Genomic DNA, 18,535 nt, shown 5'->3' on the forward strand with positions numbered 1-18,535 from the left:
TCAGTGTCAGTGGTATGGTGTGGGTGTGTGGGTGGTGGTGGTGTGCTGACTGTTGATGAGGGTGGGGAAGTGCTGCCTGTACACACACTTACCTTGTACACCCATCAGTGTCAGTGGGATGGTGTGGGTGTGTGGGTGGTGGTGGTGTGCTGACTGTTGATGAGGGTGGGGAAGTGCTGCCTGTACACACACTTACCTTGTACACCCATCAGTGTCAGTGGGATGGTGTGGGTGGATGGGTGTAATGCCCCTTGGTTAAGGAGTGACTTTTGATAGTTCACAATTACCTACCTGTGCTCAGCCAAGGTGTGATGAGTTTTCATTTACAGGTACTGTGGGCAGGGAAAAGAGAACAAGAGCATGGTTGTGTATATCTATCAGTGAAATATTTAATTGATACACGATTAATTCTGCACCATTAGATAATAGATACACCCCTCTGAAGTTAAGTGGGGACATGGACAAAAGTGTTATCATTGCTGTTACAGGCTACCGACTTCTTTGTCTAGTCTTGTTGTCACCTACTACCAGGACATCACACCTATTCAGAGAATAGACAGATTAGAGACTGTGTAAATAGCCACCTAGTGGAGCTGGCAGAAGGAAGACTACAGGAAGAAGTAATGACTGGTATTAGTATCCTGTTCTCCCATTTGGCAGCAGCTGAGCTCAGGTCAGGTTTCCTGTTTTTACCCACTTTCAGTTTCGCTTTGTGGGATGCCTCACCAGGGTGGTGTGTGAGGGGTAGGTTGTTGGGTGGTCATAAAGCTTGTGCAGTACCTGTGCTGGGTTGAGGAAGGGTGAGTATCAGTTTCTTGAAACGAAAAATCGATTTATAAGCACAGTTGTGTGACTGCAAGGCAGGTGAGACTTTGTTTCATTATTTTTTTCCCCTTTGGTGGTGTTTGATAAATCAGAGATGAATTTGAAATTGAGTTTTCCATTCTGCAGAGAATAAACAGTGATGCTATAGGAGTGTCCATCTACTTTTCAACCCTTGTGTCAGGGATATTTTCTACTTTTATTGATCATACGCTCAGCTCTGTCAGCACTGGATATCAAAAAGTATGAGAAAAATGTTGACAAATGAAAATGGGGATGAATTATCAAAATTTTGTTAACAGAATATGCCAGAGAGATGCAAACAAATGCAGTGCAGCATGGATAACTTGATACCAAAAAAAAAAAAAGAAAAGAAAAACTAATCTTTGCAGTCAGTTTTTATCTGGCAGTGTTACTGATGTGTGTCCAGAAGCTGAAAAAAAAAGAAGAGTATCCAAGTTAGTGACAGTCACGGGATAAGACAGACGTATATGGAAATCATATGGTAAGCATGAAGGTTCACACTCTTTGGCGGATATGGGAAATGGCCATAGAGAAGAAGATCAGAGCAGACATCTCTTCAGATTATTCGTGAACTTTGATTGTGGTAGGAAGGAGCCTGGATGTGCTGTGAACCAGACTATGTTGTGATGGTGATGCATTGGAAATGTGTCTGCTTGTGCAGCAGCTGTGCTGTATACACACACACACACACACACACACACACACACACACACACACACACACACACACACACACACTCACACACACATACTCACACACACACACACACACTCACACACACACACACACACACACACACTCACACTCACACACACACACACTGACACACACACACACACACACACATGGACTTGTTGGCTCCTGTGTTCCTTTATTGTATTGTATGCTATATAAATATGTTTCTAAAGACATCTGGCTGCAAACAGATGTACCCATCTCTAAATGTAGGTGTACCCGTCTCTCAGTATACATCCTTAGTTTATTGATGGCTCCCCTCTGAGAAGTTCTCTTTCAGTCCCTGGAGGCTTGTAAAGTTTTATTTTCAAGTTCTATTGATTTCTGCTGCATCTGTTGTGAGCTGGTGGATCACTGGATGTCTCTCCTCTTTTTTTTTCTTTCTTTTTTCCTGCCAGGGAAAGACGGGCATGTCTCAAAACAAGAGCAGATGCACATAGTGTCTGCAGCAGCTGCTTTTCAAAAAGTCATCTTTCTTTTGGTTGCTCACGTCAGACTCACTTGTTGATTTAAGAAAAGAAAAAAAAAAATTGTTGTTAAACTAAAGTGGTGGTGATGGTGGCATGAACCTTCAAGACTGCAGAACATTTTAATTTGTATGCTTAATAAAATATTATTTTATAATTATATGCTTTATATCTTCTTTTTGTACATATGCCAGTATGAATATCCCTCATCTCCTCACTCTCTCTTTCTTGTACAGATATACTAGACGTGTGTGTGTGTGTGTGTGTGTGTTTATACCCGGGCTGGTACCCATCATTCCATTCCCTCAAATTTCCTGTTCCTTTGATGTTGATCTGCTTCTTCGGTCAGTATCTTCTGACTTGAGGAGCAGACATTGCACAGTTTACGTACCCATGCAAAGGGCCTGCCACACATCAAGAATTACTGCTTTCATCTGCATTGTGTATTCATGCATGTGCGATGTGTTTTTTTTGTTGTATGATTGTACCTGCTCTCCCATTTTCATTCTTATCAGATGCTGTGGTGTAGAAACAAACTGCTGTTTTGTATTTCTGCAAATTGCACACACACAAAAAAAGCAAACAAAAAGACGCCACCCCCCTCCTCCCCGAAAAAGAGCAAAAAAGCAAAAAACAAAACTACCCCAAAACAACAACAAAAGAAGCAAAAGCAGAAACAAAAAGTAGGGAACATAAAAAAAGAAAGACAAAGAAATGATGATGCAGTTTCCAGGTGAAAGCTTGCAGGCTTGCAGAACATGTGACTGAAGCATCTTTGGAGAGGTCTGCAGCCGGCTGTCGTGTTGGCTCCTGTCGTCCTTCATTTCTGATTTTCTCTGTCCACTGAATATGTAGAATCCTTCACCACTGCTGCTGGTCCATACAACATTGTTTGAAGTGTCTGGCCTGTCAGTCATGATGGGATCAGGCTTCCAGCATGGCCGCTGGGCTCCTGTTGCTCTGTGCAATCACTTGGCTGCTTGTGCTCAACCATGCTTTGATGAAATTTTCAATAAAAGGACAGTCTCTCTATAAATGCACATTTTGTCCCCCATCTCTCCCTTGTCCTGGCAGGGTATTATTGGATTTGTGACACTGTGCCTGCCAGTCCTCTAGGCTTTATTGCATCCCCAGGAGACCACAATAAAAGGTTGATGAAATTACCTCTGATACATGCGGCCTAACATCTTTGCTGGAGAAGGATGGCTTGGGTTTATCACCAGCTGTGCTGTGCTGTTGTGCTCTCTCTCTCTCCCTCCCTCTCTCTCTCTCTGCCATGTAATGCTGTGTGTGCAGAAAGGTTAAACATCTGTCCAAATAAGGTGGTCAAACAGATTCCAACAACTGTATTCAGTTTCAGTATAAACATTCTGAGCTTTGAAAACTGTACAGTTTCTGTCTGTGTGCCTGTCTGTCCTTCCTGTCTTCTGTCTTAAAGACACACTGACTGTGATGAATACCTTTGTGTTTACTGTGTTACAGATTGACAGGACAGTATTAAAGACACACTGACTGTGATGAATACCTTTGAGTTTACTGTGTTACAGATTGACTGGACAGTATTAAAGACACACTGACTGTGATGAATACCTTTGTGTTTACTGTGTTACAGGTTGACTGGACAGTATTAAAGACACACTGACTGTGATGAATACCTTTGTGTTTACTGTGTTACAGATTGACTGGACACTACGTGGCTGCCCCCTTGTCTTTTCCCCAGAGGTGTCAGCGTTTACAACAGAGAACTTGTTTCCACTCTTGAAAGATTGAAGAAGCTACCCAAAGTTCATTCCCAGATTATGCAGACAAGTCCTTCATGGATGGGTGGACACAATGGGCTGTAGAATCCACTTTGCACCCAAGCGCTTACTGACTTAGGAAGCAGCATGCATTGTGCCACAGCAGTGGCTTGAACAGTTCAGTTGTATCAGTGTTCACCTGGGATTCTGGGCTGTCCTAAACATTTGAACTTACATCCCTGACACTGGTATCATCTGAAGACCCACGCTAAAGGTGAGTGCGGCACATGGAAGAGGACAGCGTTATGCACCCAACACACTATGACTAATATATAATTCTAATATCACTCAAAACTGAAAAGACCTTATATTAAAGAATGAACACCCAACACCCCCCTCCCCACCCTTCCGCAAGCAAACTTACACTCTCCACCCTCCTTAATTTGATCATTAATCAAGAGATGTACTCTACTTGTATGTGGAAGTAGAATCGAGTGGACATGACAAGTGGTTAGTGTATCAAATTTAAAGCCTCTTAGTCTTAATGAAAGAAATGTGGGTGCATGCAACTCTTCTTGGTTGATGACAGCCAGACTATGCAGCCATAACAAATACTCTTCCCTCTTAAAGAGAGCATGTGTAATGAAAGGAGGGGGTTAAGGGGGGAAGCATTGAATGGAGAAGGGATTGTCGATCTTTTCACTTGTGACTCCACTACAAATTTTGCTCTTTTGAAGTGCATCGTCCATGACAAATGGGAGTCATTAAACAGGCCAGTGCATGTAGGTTTCCTCTGTCTGTGGAAAAACAATACTGGTGACACAGTTTATGGGAGCTGGAACTGTCTGACTGTACTGTAGTGTGCTGTGCTGCCGCAGTGATGTATAAACCATCCTCCAGCAGCTGTGGCATGGCCACAGGTGGCAAAGGCATTTGGGCCGAGTTTTGTCTGTCTGTGGGTTTGTTGTGGTGCTGTTGCTGTCTTCAGTATGTGTGTACAGTGTTGTACACAGGGTGAACTCTCACACTGTGGGTCTGTGGGTGTCCCTGTGCATACTGGTGCTGTGTTTGGAGGGAAAAAAGTTGTACGTTTGAAACTTTACAGAAGTATGATATTGGTTTTGTAGAGAGTTTTGGATCCTGTTGAAGTGGTAGTAGCAGCAGATGAAGTGGTAGTTGCAGCAGATCTATGTGTTTTGTGAGCAGAAAAGTAGCAGGTGACCTGTCGCATTGGGGATAGATGATATTTATTAGAGTCATAACAACTCCATTAAACAAAATGTTTGGTGATTAATAACATGAGTAAGTGATGACAATTCCATTGAAACCAAATGTTTGGTTATAAATGTCACATTTGCACAACTCACTGACTGCTGACATGAATTATGCAGAGATATCAACTGTTACGATTTGGCAGTATTTTGTTTTGCTCCATCGCAGTTTGTTCTGTTGTTCATTTGTTACTACATAGCATGGTCACATGCTTTCCTTTTGTAACATTACCAAGACGCTCTAGACCTATCGATCACAAGGCCAGGACAGTCACTACTCACCTTGGTCTCATGTGATGATGCTCAGCCAGTTGTGTAGGTGTTTACATTGAAACAGCATTGAGTGGACCAGTCAGCTTTATTGTTAGCTTGAACAAGAGAGAACGTCTATGCCCAGTGGATTAACCTATGGAATGCAAGGAAGGAACAAGTGGCTAGAAACAGAGAAAGTCAGCCATGGATTGTGATGGTGTGAAACAAGACGAACAAAGACCAGGGAAGTGACACAATACCACAGATGTGTCAGCTGTGAAGAAGCAGCGGCGGGAAAAAAATATTTTGCCAAATGTACACTGAAAAATGAGTGTACATCGTGCCCTCCATTTGGGGGAAATTGCATGCTTGTTGTACTGTGTGCAAGTTCAGTATTTTCATCAGCCAAGTGTGCATCGTGCCCTCCATTTGGGGGAAATTGCATGCTTGTTGTACGGTGTGCAAGTTCAGTATTTCTGTCAGCCATGGGGGTATTGATGATGTCAACAGATAGGTGAAAAGTACCAGGAATATTAATATTAGGCCTAAGTGTTTGTATGCCTTGTAGATAAAATGTACATTTGCTAATGTGGCTTGGAGTCTGAATGTTACTACCAAATTAAAAATGTTATTCCCAAATTTCCTGATTGTTCCTGCAAACACTTGACAGGGGTTGGCATCTCTGTTTATGGGATCTCTTGTATTTGTTGTTTTTTTGCACATTATTACATATACATAAAGGGGATCAAGGCACTAGCAGGTTGGACACATGTTGATCATGGGGGTCAGAAAAACAATGGGTTAAAGATAAAATGGGAGCTGCAGAGAATCACATGCACAGTGAAGGTTCACCAAGTGTTAAAGGTGTTGGGAGGATTATGCTGACTGAAACCTTAAGCTTCTTTTTCTACAGCCTGCATCAGGGTCAGTTGTCTTGATGACATCAGTGAATCAGAGACTTCTGCAGGAGGTGGGCGACATATGGTGGCTTCTCCTCTTTCTTTCATCCTCTGTGCTGTCTGCTAGAGACCCAGCTCTCTCTCTGTCTCTCTCTCACATGTGGTACACACAGTGGAAGTCGCTGTTTACATGAATGAGGCATTTCAGAAAAGGTCATGCAAAAATGGAGGGAAAAGAATGTACTTTAAAAACTCATGGTATGTAATTTTTTAATGAACGCTGTTCTGTTATGTTTGATTGTCATTCCTGTACGACTGTTTCCATTCATCTTGTCGTCTGTCTCTCTGTCTCTCATTTTTCTCTGTCTGTCTGGGTCTGCGTCTGTCTGTTTCTGTTTGTCTCTGTGTCTGCCTGCCCCCTCCCATCCACCTTCCCCCCCTCTCTCTCTATTGTACCTTTTCTGTTCAGTCTCTCTCAGTTTCAGTAAGATTGGTGTTCAAAGCAGAGGTGGTTGGAAAGTGAGTTCACCCCGTGTTTTCTTTTGTGATAATGGTGATTGATAGGCTTGATGCAACAGCTGGCGGGGAATCATGCTGTTGTCTATTCCGGGCAAGGTACTGAGCAGAATCATCCTTGAGAGACTGAAGAACGCTTTGGACAAGACACTTCGGGACGAACAAGCAGGCTTCCGACAAGATCGCTCGTGCACGGATCACATCGCAACCATGCGCATCATCATCGAGCAGTCCCTGGAGTGGCAGACCCCCCTGTACACAGTCTTCGTCGACTTTCAAAAAGCTTTTGACAGTGTCGACCGAGATGTCATCTGGAGACTGATGTACCACTATGGATTTCCACCAAAGTTTGTAACCATCATCCAGCAGATGTACGAAGACGCCACCTGTCAAGTGGTCCACGATGGGAAACTGACGGAACCTTTCAGTGTGCAAACCGGCGTCCGTCAGGGTTGTTTGCTCTCACCGACCATTTTCCTGATGGTGGTTGACTGGGTCATGAGGCAGTCTACAGCAGATCGGAGGACAGGCATCCAGTGGACTTTTACTAAACAGCTGGAGGGCCTAGACTTCGCAGACGACATAAGTCTTCTCTCCCACAGGCAGCAAGATGCGCAGGAGAAACTATGTCGTGTGGCAGAAGAAGCTGAGAAGACTGGACTCCAAATCAACATTGGGAAAACAGAGGTCATGAGGGTCAACAACAAGAAGCAAGATCCAGTGCAACTACACCAAGAGAACATCAAGGAGGTTGACAAGTTTGTCTACTTAGGCAGTGTTGTCAGCAAAGACGGGGGGACGGACGAAGACATCAAGAGCCGTATCAACAAAGCAAGACACGCCTTCAACACCCTTCGACCAATCTGGAGATCGACAGCCCTCTCAATCCGCAACAAGATCCGGATTTTTAACACCAACGTGAAGTCGGTTCTACTCTATGGCTCAGAGACGTGGAGAGTGACAAAGACCAGCACCCACAAGCTTCAGACATTCACCAACAGATGTCTAAGAAACATCCTGAACATCAGATGGCCAGAGGTTGTCTCCAATGAAGAACTTTGGAACATAACAAAACAGGCCCCACTGGAGACGGAAATCAAGAAACGGAAATGGGGATGGATAGGCCATACACTACGCAAGCCTGCAACAAACATCACAAGACAGGCTCTTGATTGGAACCCTCAGGGGAAAAGGAAAGTTGGCCGTCCGAAGCAGACCTGGCGGAGAAGCGTTGAGGCAGAGACAAGGGCGGCCGGAATGACGTGGGCCGAACTGAAGAAGACCAGCCAGAGCCGGGTGCGTTGGAGGAGTGTTGTTGCGGCCCTATGTTCCCCACGGAATCAAGAGGAATAAGTCAAGTGATTGATAGGCTTGATGGTGTTCGGGCATCTGGGCAACCATGATGTGATGAATAGTACCATGATGGCTGTACCATTTCTGCAGTTTTATTCATTACTCGTCATGTTGCTGCTGCTGATAGTAACTTGATCTACTGGATAATAAGAAATTGCCTGTATTTTGTTGGTATAAGATCCTTGTGTTTTTCTGACATAAATTTTGCATCACATTTAACTATTTTAAGCTCAGGAATTTTTACAGTGATATTTTACCTCTCTCAACTGATACAAAAGTGTAACAGTATCCCCCCCACCCCTCCCTCAGTCTCTTCATCTGTATTTTCCTCTTTTATCATTACAAACATTGCTGGCTCTTGCATTTACACGCTGTCAAGCACAGTGACTTCATAGTATATATATATATTACTACTACAGTACTAGGCATACAGCTCACATTGTATGCATGTAAGTGGCTCACAGTCACATTTTGAGCATGTAAGTTTATCTCGGTGTGTGTGTGTGTGTGTGTGTGTGTGTGAGACAGAGAGAGAGGAGGTGGAATCTTGGGATGGAGAGTTGTGGGGATCACGGGATGGAGGTATGGGTGGCAGGCTAGCTGTGTGCGTATGTGTATGGATTTCTGTTTTTATACAAGATATAGTGCATGTATGTAATGGTATATTGAAAATATTCATGCATGCTAGAAGGGAGTGATTAGATAAATCTGAATTCAAAAAGACCTGACTCTGTCAGCTAGTGTCAAATTACTGTCAGCTCCACACGCGAAAGAGAGGGAGACCCCACCCCCACCCCCACACACAGAGAGATTTCCAATGACAAACTGAATAAATTATTTTCTTGCCATAAGAATGTCACTTTAGTGTCATGTCTAGCTTTGTGGCCTAACCCTAAATGCCCTGAAATGGCTTCTGTCCAAGAAGACTGGCAGTGGGTGTTTTTGACAGCTCATATCCTGAGTTAACTGGTAAACTAAATGACTGACCCACTCATGATTTACTGGTATAAACAGATGTACTGTGTATTTAGTGTTACATTCTTCATGCTTACATGTATGTTGAGTCTTTGACAATTGTTGTTTTGGAGGAGTATGTCTAGAGGTAACAATACATCCACACATTCACAGATTCGTATGCATGCACATATGCACACGCACGCACACACACACACACACACACAGAGAATCAGATTCCAAATAATCGTCCTCCCTACCACCCTGCCAATTTGACGAAGAGAGGGGTTGACCACAAATGATAGTGATCATCTGTCAAGTTAACAACACCCGATGTGAGGGTAGGTCAGAGAGTTGTGTGGGTAGGTCAGTCATATCCACACAGAAAGGGGGGCACTCACCTCTGGAGGGGTGCACTAACCCCTGACCAGCCAGGCTTGTTGACAGTGAAGGGGAGCACAGTCACCACAGTGTACCCAAACAAGGGTCACTCACTTTGCATTCCTGGCAAAAGGATTAGTCCATTGCTCTGGACCTTAGCCACATGGGACCTGTGAGGGAAGGAAGGGGGGTGGGGGGGAGTCAGAGGGGGTGTGGGTGACACAGTCTGCTGCTTTTGTTGGGCATGGTACTAAGCTGCCTGCAAGAGCCTGGAGTTCTCAGCAGCTTGTTTTTGACAAAGGAACCGTGGAACCGCATTTGCACTTATTAAAATTTACGTATTTCATGTGCCTGTGGTTGTTTTGACTGGGTTGTTTTGATGACTCATACAGTGCATGTATGTACATATGTTTTGATATGGCCCCTGTGAGCATGTGCATGTAACTGTAAATGAATAGCACTGGAGTTAACAGTGTGTTGTGGGAACAGACCGACAGACAAGGTGAAGGCAAGTGGTGCAGTGGAATTGTTCACTGGCAAAATGCCCTGCTCTTGATTTGCATTGGAGGGAGACATTTCTGTGACAGTACATTTGTTTCTTTTATTATTTGCCTGGTTAGTTTGTTTTTTATATAGTGGTACATTTATATATGTTTTTATTTGCCATTTGATTTGTAACATATTATTTAGTGGTTAAGTAGGACTTTGTACTGAATGAATGGGCATTCATATACATGTACATGTCCTGTTTTTGATAGTTTTGAATGGACAGGTGAGTGAATGTGCTTGTGTGTTTGCATGTCTGTCTGCCTGTGTCAGTGTGTGTGCAATATTCATTTTTATTCATAATGTTTTGTTGTTTTTTCATGGGGGAGGGGTCAGGATGAGTTGGTGTTTGTCCAGGCTGTCAGGCTGCCAGAATTTAAACACTGTAACAAGAGGTAGATGATAGGGCCTTGAGGGAAGATGAAGGGGACATTCTGGAGGTGGGACTTTTTCACATTTTGGTGCCTTCTGATGTGCAACACGTGAGAGAGAAAGAGATACAGTCTGTTGCAGTTTGTTGGAGAGCTTTGTCATGACAGTATTTTGTCACTTTGTCATGGTGCCTGCACACATTTGGACTGTAAAACAAAACAAAACAAGAAAAACAACAACAACAACAAAAAAACAACAACAACAACAACAACATATCTGAATCAGGCACCTCATCAACCAGGCAACACACGGAGCAGTCAACACTGTTCCAGTCTGATCTCTCGTAATATTTGTGATATTCTGAACTTTCATCAGCAATTCTTCTATCAGTCTGTATACTGTAATGCTTGCAGTGTAAAATGCTTGTTTTGCATGGAGTCGCCACGTCTGTGAAATTGTTCTCATGGACTGGAGCTGAAAACAAAAGTTCCTTACCGGTATGCCATCATCAACGGCAGCTGAAAACCAGCTTCATGCCTTGCATTGCAAGTAGCCCAGAGGCATTGTTAGAAGGATCTGCTGAGATGGGAAGGGGGGTGGGTGGGATAAAAAAGTGGGGTGCTGGAGGGGTGCTAAATAGTCGTGATGTATTGTGCATTTCTGGCTGCACCTAGAGATGAGACAGACAAATAGGTTGTTGTTGATGAATCGCAACTCTGTATCCCAGGAAGCCGAAGGCTGGTTTGTGGAGTGTCAGACAGAATGTTTTTTTCTTCTTTTGTCTTCGATGCAGATGATAAATGGTTCACATGGATTGAAGCTATATATGAAATGGTGTTTGTGTATGTGTATGTTATTGTATTGTATTAATTTATTGTCATAACAGATTGTGTGAAATTCGGGCTGCTCTCCCCAGGGATAGTGTATTGCTATACTGACAGCGCCACCCATTTTTTGTATTTTCTACCTGCAGTCTTATTTGTTTTCCTGTTGAAGTGGATTTTTCTACACAATTTTGCCTGGGAGAATCCTTTTATTGCCATGGGTTCTTTTACGTACACTAAATGCATGCTGCATATGGGATCTCAGTTTATTGTCTCATCCGAATAATTAGCGTCCAGACCACCACTCAAAGTTTAGTGGAGGGGGAGAAAATACTGGGGACTGTGGGATTCGAACCAGTGCGCTCAGATTCTCTCGCTTCCCAGGTGGACGTGTTACTCTAGGCCATCACTCCACAAGTTGGTCTTGCCAGATTGTAGTGAATGGATTTGAAGTGTGGATTTCCATCAAATGTAGGTCACTGGTATCGTCAGTATGTTTATGCAGATAATGGGGGGTTAATGGAATCAGGATGGGGCCTTTCTCTTCAATGGATGTCTACCAGGCATGGTTTTTGTCAAAACAAGAAAGAAAACCAGAACAAAAAACACCTATTGTAGCGGCTTTGTAAGGTGGGAATTCTGAATATCCGAATAATGATTAACATAACATACAATTTTCAAACTTGAATCAAAGTGTAAAGGAAAAAGGGAAAGGCACACAGTGGCAGTGTGTAGTAACTTGACCTTTGTGTTACTCTCTCCAGTTCCATTTTCTGTCTGTTCCTTGCTTTCATCCATGGTAGATGGCATTGTACATTAGGGGTAAATTATGTGGGCTGCTGCTCTTGCTGCTAAATCATTTGAGAGCGAATGAGGGTATGCACAGCGAGGGGAAAATGGTGCTGAGTAAGGAATTAAGGACCTGAACTGGGTTGCACAAACAATCATGTCAGCGTTCAGAATTTTTCAGTCTAAGCTAATTTGTAGACTGCAAAAATTTCAACACTAAGAGAACTTAGATGAAAAAATGGTGACTGCTGAACCTTTTAAAACAAAGTTTAAAATGATCAAAGATGGTTTAAAATCAAAGGTACTTTAAGGTGAAGATAAAAAGGACATTTCAAGTCATTAAACTCTTTGTCAAGTGAAGAGGTGTTGGCAGGTCACAGTAGTCTGTACTGGTACAGAGAGAGAGAAACACACACACACACACACACACACACACACACACACACACACATCCTGCTGTTTAACCCCCAGAAAACAGCGGGTGAGGCTGTTTTGGCTCAACAGACTCATACATTAAACAAAATCTTAAAGTCTGGCCAAATTTTTCCTATAAATTGTTCCTTTTGAATTTGAACTTGTCTTCTTGGCCTTTTTTCACAGAAACTGCTGGAATGGTTTTGGTTGTAATCCCTTCCACCTCTCCTGCTTCTTCTCTGTGTCTTGATGTTGATGTTTTTACCATTTCTTCATTGTAGTTCTGTGGTAACAACCACTTGTTTGAGTCACCCTCTGTGTGTGTGTGTGTGTGTGTGCGTGTGTGTGTGTGTGTGTGTGTGTGTGTGTGTGTGTGAGATGTCTTTTCACTTCGTTATGTAAGATGTGGAACAAGTGAAATGAAACTCCAAGTGCATGCATGCATGATGTTTTTGAAAACATGCATGAGTGTTTGAGTACATAGGAGTGTGTGTGCGCGTGCACAAACATGTAACAGCACCTGTATATGTGCATGCTTGTGTGTGTGCATACCTGTGGTTAATAACCATCCCTCATTTCCTGCAAACACCAATAAAATGTAGCTGTTGAGTGCTTACCCACCTGTCTCTACAACAAGACGGTGTAAACACCACACAGTGCATCTTCAGACAGAATGTTCTCAAGATGAAGAGAGCTCATCTTACCAGTGAGGGAGAACATGATGCAGCAGATCCGATCTCTGTGGGAAGAAGAAAGCAGGTTGTTGTGTGTACCTCTTCCCTCTCCCCACCCCCCAACCCCCACCAAACTCACCTGGCTTCTGACAAGAGAGCCCAGTCTGGCCTCAAGAGGGACTCCTTCATTTTGAAATTGTTGGCTGTACAAAAGATGGCTTTGTGTTCATGGGAAGCCTTGGTTTCTGCAGGAAGTGAACAGGGACAAATCACTTAAAGTACTAAGCTTTGATTATTTACAACGTCTGGAGAGGAAGAGGTAGCGTGATATGTGTGTGTGTGTGTGTGTGTGTGTGTGTGTGTGTGTGTGTGTGTATTGATTTGTGTTTGTATGTGGGTGTGAGTGTTAAACTGAAAAGATGTGTTTTCAACTATAAAAGAACCACATAAACAAGTGTCCTGAGAGAAATGACTGTATGACTTGAAAACAAATTGAAAAAAAAGGGAAAAAAAACAACAAAATATGATATGCTATGTGGGCGACACATAGAGTGATAGGTAGGTTAAAGGTTAAAAAAAATTTTTTTTAAAAAAGAGAGAGAGAGAAGAAAAGAAAGAAAGAAAGAAAAAGAAATCAGACATAGCAGCAATGATTAATATGTCAGTTTCCATCGTACAGTTGGTCAAACAGTGGAGAGGGTCAATGAATATAGATATTTAGGGACCATCTTAGACAATAAGCTGACTTTTGACAGAAATGTTGATTCCATTCATAAGAAATGTCAATCTAGAATTTTTTGTTTACAGAAGCTTAGAAATGTTGGTATAAATTCAAATATTCTTCAAAGTTATTATCGATGTTGTATCGAGTCTGTGCTTACAGTTTCATTTATGTGCTGGTATGGAAGTTTGGGAGTGAGGAGTAAGCGTGTTTTGAACGATGTCATGAGTGTATGCAGTAAAATTGTGGGAGTGAAACAAGCTAGTATGCAAGAGCTGTATGAAAGTCGAGTGGTTAAAAAAAGCAGGCAGATAGCAACTGACGACACCCATATTTTAGCAAAGTATTATGAGCTATTGCCATCAGGACGACGCTACAGAACTTTTAAGTTGAAATCCAGAGCTCTGAAGACTTTTATTCCACGTTCAATCCACCTTTTAAATTCTTGAGAACTGTGTGTGTGTGTGTGCGCGCGCGCACTCTCATGTGAGACGTGTGAAAGTCCGTGCATGATAGGCTGTACCTTGTTCTAGTTGTGGTGTGTGTGTGTGTGTGTGTGTGTGTGTGTGTGTGTGTTTGTGTGTGTGTGTGTGTGTGTGTGTGTGTGTGTGTGTTTACTGAGCTTAAAACGTGACAATTGGTTATAATGAATGTGCAATATGTAGGAAGAATAATGTGCAATATGCAGGATGAATGTACAATGAATATGTCTAATGCTAACGTCCATATTCTAAATATATTTCTGTTTAATAATTACGACGTAATAATTAATTGCAATGTTTTAAAAAGCGAATATGTGAAATGCTTTTATTTGAGAACATATGTTTATTACTCTTGTTTAATCAAGTTATCCGCGTGTGTGGGGTGGGGGGGGGGGGGGGTGCGGTGCGGGTGTGTGCTGATTATCTGGTTGTGGTTTTCCGCAATTCATCTTTATTCTTATCTTATCTGTCTATTATAATCAATGTGCAGTATAGTAGGCTATGTTTATAATTATATTCAAATAATGTTTCTTAATTCTTTCTGTTTTTACATTAAGAATACTAGTTATTACCTGCAGTGTGTGGATGTATGTATGAAACGATGTATGTGATATTTTTTACATTTGTATCTTCGTAATATTTGTTGGGGCTGTTGTTGGCTTTTACAGTTATGGTCCCCATGTTGTTTACTTGTCTATGTTGTGATAATGCACCTGACCAAATTTCTCCAGTTGGAGATAATAAAGTTATTCTTATCTTATCTTATCTTATCTTATCTTATCTTATCTTTACATTTGTTGAAGAATGTAAATCCATAGATCAAGTGTTGAATAAACTCGAGGATTCCACTGTGAGACACCCCATATGAAGGCCTCTTTCTTTCAAGCTGCAGATAAATAAATAGATAAATAAACCAACACTCCCCCACCCCCCCAAAAAAGAGATCTTACTAAGAGTAAGAGGGATCATGTCTGCACAAGACAGAAAGCAAGCAGTGGAAAGATTGTCTTGGGAAATCAAAAGAACATTTGGTATGAAAAAGATTTCTTTTCATTGTGAAACTGTATCAGTTGTCAAATAATACTTTTGAAAGAAGAAATGAATGACAACAAAGTATGGAAAAAAAGGGAAAGAAAGAGGGGGTGGTGTGGGTGAGGGGGAGGGGTGGGGAAGCCCACTTGTCTTTATTTTAGAGATAATTTTTACAAGCATGACAATGGCATACATTCATCTGTTGATGCATGATTAATGGATTTGTAACCCCCTTGTACATCCTGACAGTTGGATGAGCCACGATTACTTGGCAACTAGCACAGGTGACTGTTGGCTTTTGGCAGAGGTGTGGTGCATTACAACAGACAGTCCTTGCTGTCCAACACTCTCCTTCCATCCCCCTCCCAGCCATCCCACCCCGGCCTGGGGAATACATGAGGTGATGGTTGGAATGGTGGGCATGGAATGCTCTTCACAACTATAAAGCCTTTTGTGTGTGCTTTTTTTTTTTTTTTTTTTTTTTAAATTTTATTGATTTGTTTATTTTTAATCTCTACCAGCACTAGACTTTCCCCTTGAAACGATGATGGTTGACAAGAAGCTGTGATGAAATCCATGATTTGCGTCACCATTTGTGAGATAAAGTTCCTGGTGTACTGTCGGTAAATATTGGTAATGGATTATGTTTGCTGGAAGAATATGTTCCAGCAGTGGCTGAAAGTGGTAGGATCACAAAATAGAAATGGCATTCCCCGGTCTTCACTCAGACTCCATAGGGGAGAGAGAGAGAGAGAGGGGTGGTGGGGGGGTGGGGGATTCTCAGTTGTTTTTCTGTAAGAGGAACTCTTTCTCTACTTGTCTTTCTGTTTTCCTGTCCTTCTCTCTCTCTCTCTCTCTCTCTCTGTGTGTGTAATGTTTCTGTCTCCCTCTTTGTAACGGTACCATTGTATGGCATATATATTCTTTTCCCTGTGGTTTAGGGAAAGTACAGTTGTTGAATATTGACCAAGAGAAAGAGATGAATAGAGTGGAAAAGAATGGGTCCAGTACTAATAACAGAAGAAAGAGGAGAAAGAGATGAGGAGAGTGAAAGAGAATGGGTCCAATACGAATAACAGAAGAAAGAGGAGAAAGAGATGGAGAGAGTGAAAGAGAATGGGTCCAATACTAATAACAAGAAAGAGGAGAAAAAGATGGAGAGAGTGAAAAGAGAGGAGAAAGAGATGGAGAGAGTGAAAGAGAATGGGTCCAATACTAATAACAGAAGAAAGAGGAGAAAGAGATGGAGAGAGGGAAAGAGAATGGGTCCAATACTAATAACAGAAGAAAGAGGAGAAAGAGATGGAGAGAGTGAAAGAGAATGGGTCAATACTAATAACAAGAAAGAGGAGAAAGAGATAGAGAGAGTGAAAGAGAATGGGTCCAATACTAATAACAAGAAAGAGGAGAAAGAGATGGAGAGAGTGAAAGAGAATGGGTCCAATACTAATAACAGAAGAAAGAAGAGAAAGAGATGGAGAGAGTGACAGAGAATGGGTCCAATTCTAATAACAAGAAAGAGGAGAAAGAGATGGAGAGAGTGAAAGAGAATGGGTCCAATACTAATAACAAGAAAGAGGAGAAAGAGATGGAGAGAGTGAAAGAGAATGGGTCCAATACTAATAACAGAAGAAAGAGGAGAAAGAGATGGAGAGAGGGAAAGAGAATGGGTCCAATACTAATAACAGAAGGAGAAAGAGATGGAGAGAGGGAAAGAGAATGGGTCCAATACTAATAACAGAAGAAAGAGGAGAAAAAGATGGAGAGAGGGAAAGAGAATGGGTCCAATACTAATTACACAAGAGAGGCAAGGCCTTCAAGACTCACTTGTGATAAATTACGTCCCCTAGCGTTAATTACAGAGTAATTTCCCTTTTTTACTATCTGCACCAAAACGTTTGCAAAATAAATAAAAATTCCATGCTTAGCAAAAGAAGTTCCTGTTTGAACAAAAAATGATAATAATGACTCCTCTTGTTGTTGTGTCAGAATAAGAGGTCAAAGTGCCAAGTTTAGAGAATACAAAAAATATAAAATATAACAGTAAATGCAGTTTGCATATGATTAGGCTTCTTTTTTTATTTTTTTTGTGCCCATCCCAGAGGTGCAATATTGTTTTAAACAAGATGACTGGAAAGAACTGAATTTTTCCTATTTTTATGCCAAATTTGGTGTCAACTGACAAAGTATTTGCAGAGAAAATGTCAATGTTAAAGTTTACCACGGACACACAGACACACGGACACACACACACACACACACACACACACAGACAACCGAACACCGGGTTAAAACATAGACTCACTTTGTTTACACAAGTGAGTCAAAAAAAGAGGATTAAGAGTGAGAGAGTGGAGAAGAGAGAGGAGGGAGAAACACAGATAGATATAAAACAGCATTTCATTGGTTTTGGTTCCATGATTCTGGATAACTGTAGAAGAAATGCCACAACTGAGAACCAAAAGTTGAGCTTGTTTGTGTATTTCATTTTTGATTGATGGTTTGACACCACCTTCCGCAGAACAAGTGGTCCAGGAACGTTTAGGGGTTTGTAAGGCTGTTTTTTTGTTGGTTTGTTTGTTTGTTTTTGTTGTTTTTGTTGTTGTTTTTTTATGTGGCAGCTGCAAAACCTGTCTTTCTGTGCAACAGTGATGGTCAGCTGAAAACTTCTTCCTTGTCAAATGCACACACCAGCCAGACAGACACCTCGGGTCTTGGGTCAGACAGGGCTTGTACGACAAAGATAGAGTTGATACGGATAAGACGAGACTGTTGATATGGATAAGACGAGACTGGTATGAAGGGATAATTCTTTTGCAACTGCCACATCCAGAAAATTAAAAAAAAAAAAACATTCACAGCCTGACCAATCCAAAACTTGCCTGTTCCATTTTGTTCTGAGGCAGATGGATTGAAACCTGCGAAATAAACAAGTTAAGTTTTTATTCCGAGTTGTGAATCTTTTTTCTCTTATTAGATTTATTATTATTATTATTATCATCTTTTTTTATTTATTTATTTAATTAATTTATTTATTTTCATTTATTTAATTTATTTATTATTTTTAATTAATTATTTGATTAGTTTTATTATTTATTTATTTATTTTTTCTCAAGGCCTGACTAAGCATGTTGGGTTACGCTGCTGGTCAGGCATCTGCTTGGCAGATGTGGTGTAGTGTATATGGATTTGTCCTAATGCAGTGACGCCTCCTTGAGCTACTGATACTGATACTGATACTTTTCTCAGACTGTGTTCTACTGAATAA

The 18,535-nt window shown here is 41.6% G+C and overlaps 1 protein-coding gene across 6 annotated transcripts in view; it reads left to right on the forward strand.

The window, feature by feature from the left end:
- The window catches only part of LOC143281856 (DENN domain-containing protein 4C-like), a 103,785-nt gene that overhangs the window by 20,349 nt on the left and 64,901 nt on the right, over window positions 1-18,535 (forward strand). For 3 of the 6 annotated variants that reach the window (XM_076587102.1, XM_076587107.1, XM_076587106.1), the window contains exon 3: window positions 3,726-4,061. The exons of 1 other annotated variant lie outside the window; for it this stretch is intronic. The gene's annotated coding sequence lies outside the window, so the exon portion shown is untranslated. Of the gene's footprint in view, window positions 1-708; window positions 801-3,725; window positions 4,062-9,775; window positions 10,029-18,535 lie in introns of those variants that run through there. 2 more of the 6 variants (XM_076587104.1, XM_076587105.1) reach the window with 2 other exon arrangements.

The sequence above is a fragment of the Babylonia areolata genome, chromosome 5 (assembly GCF_041734735.1).
Source record: "Babylonia areolata isolate BAREFJ2019XMU chromosome 5, ASM4173473v1, whole genome shotgun sequence".
Lineage (NCBI taxonomy): Eukaryota > Metazoa > Mollusca > Gastropoda > Neogastropoda > Buccinidae > Babylonia > Babylonia areolata.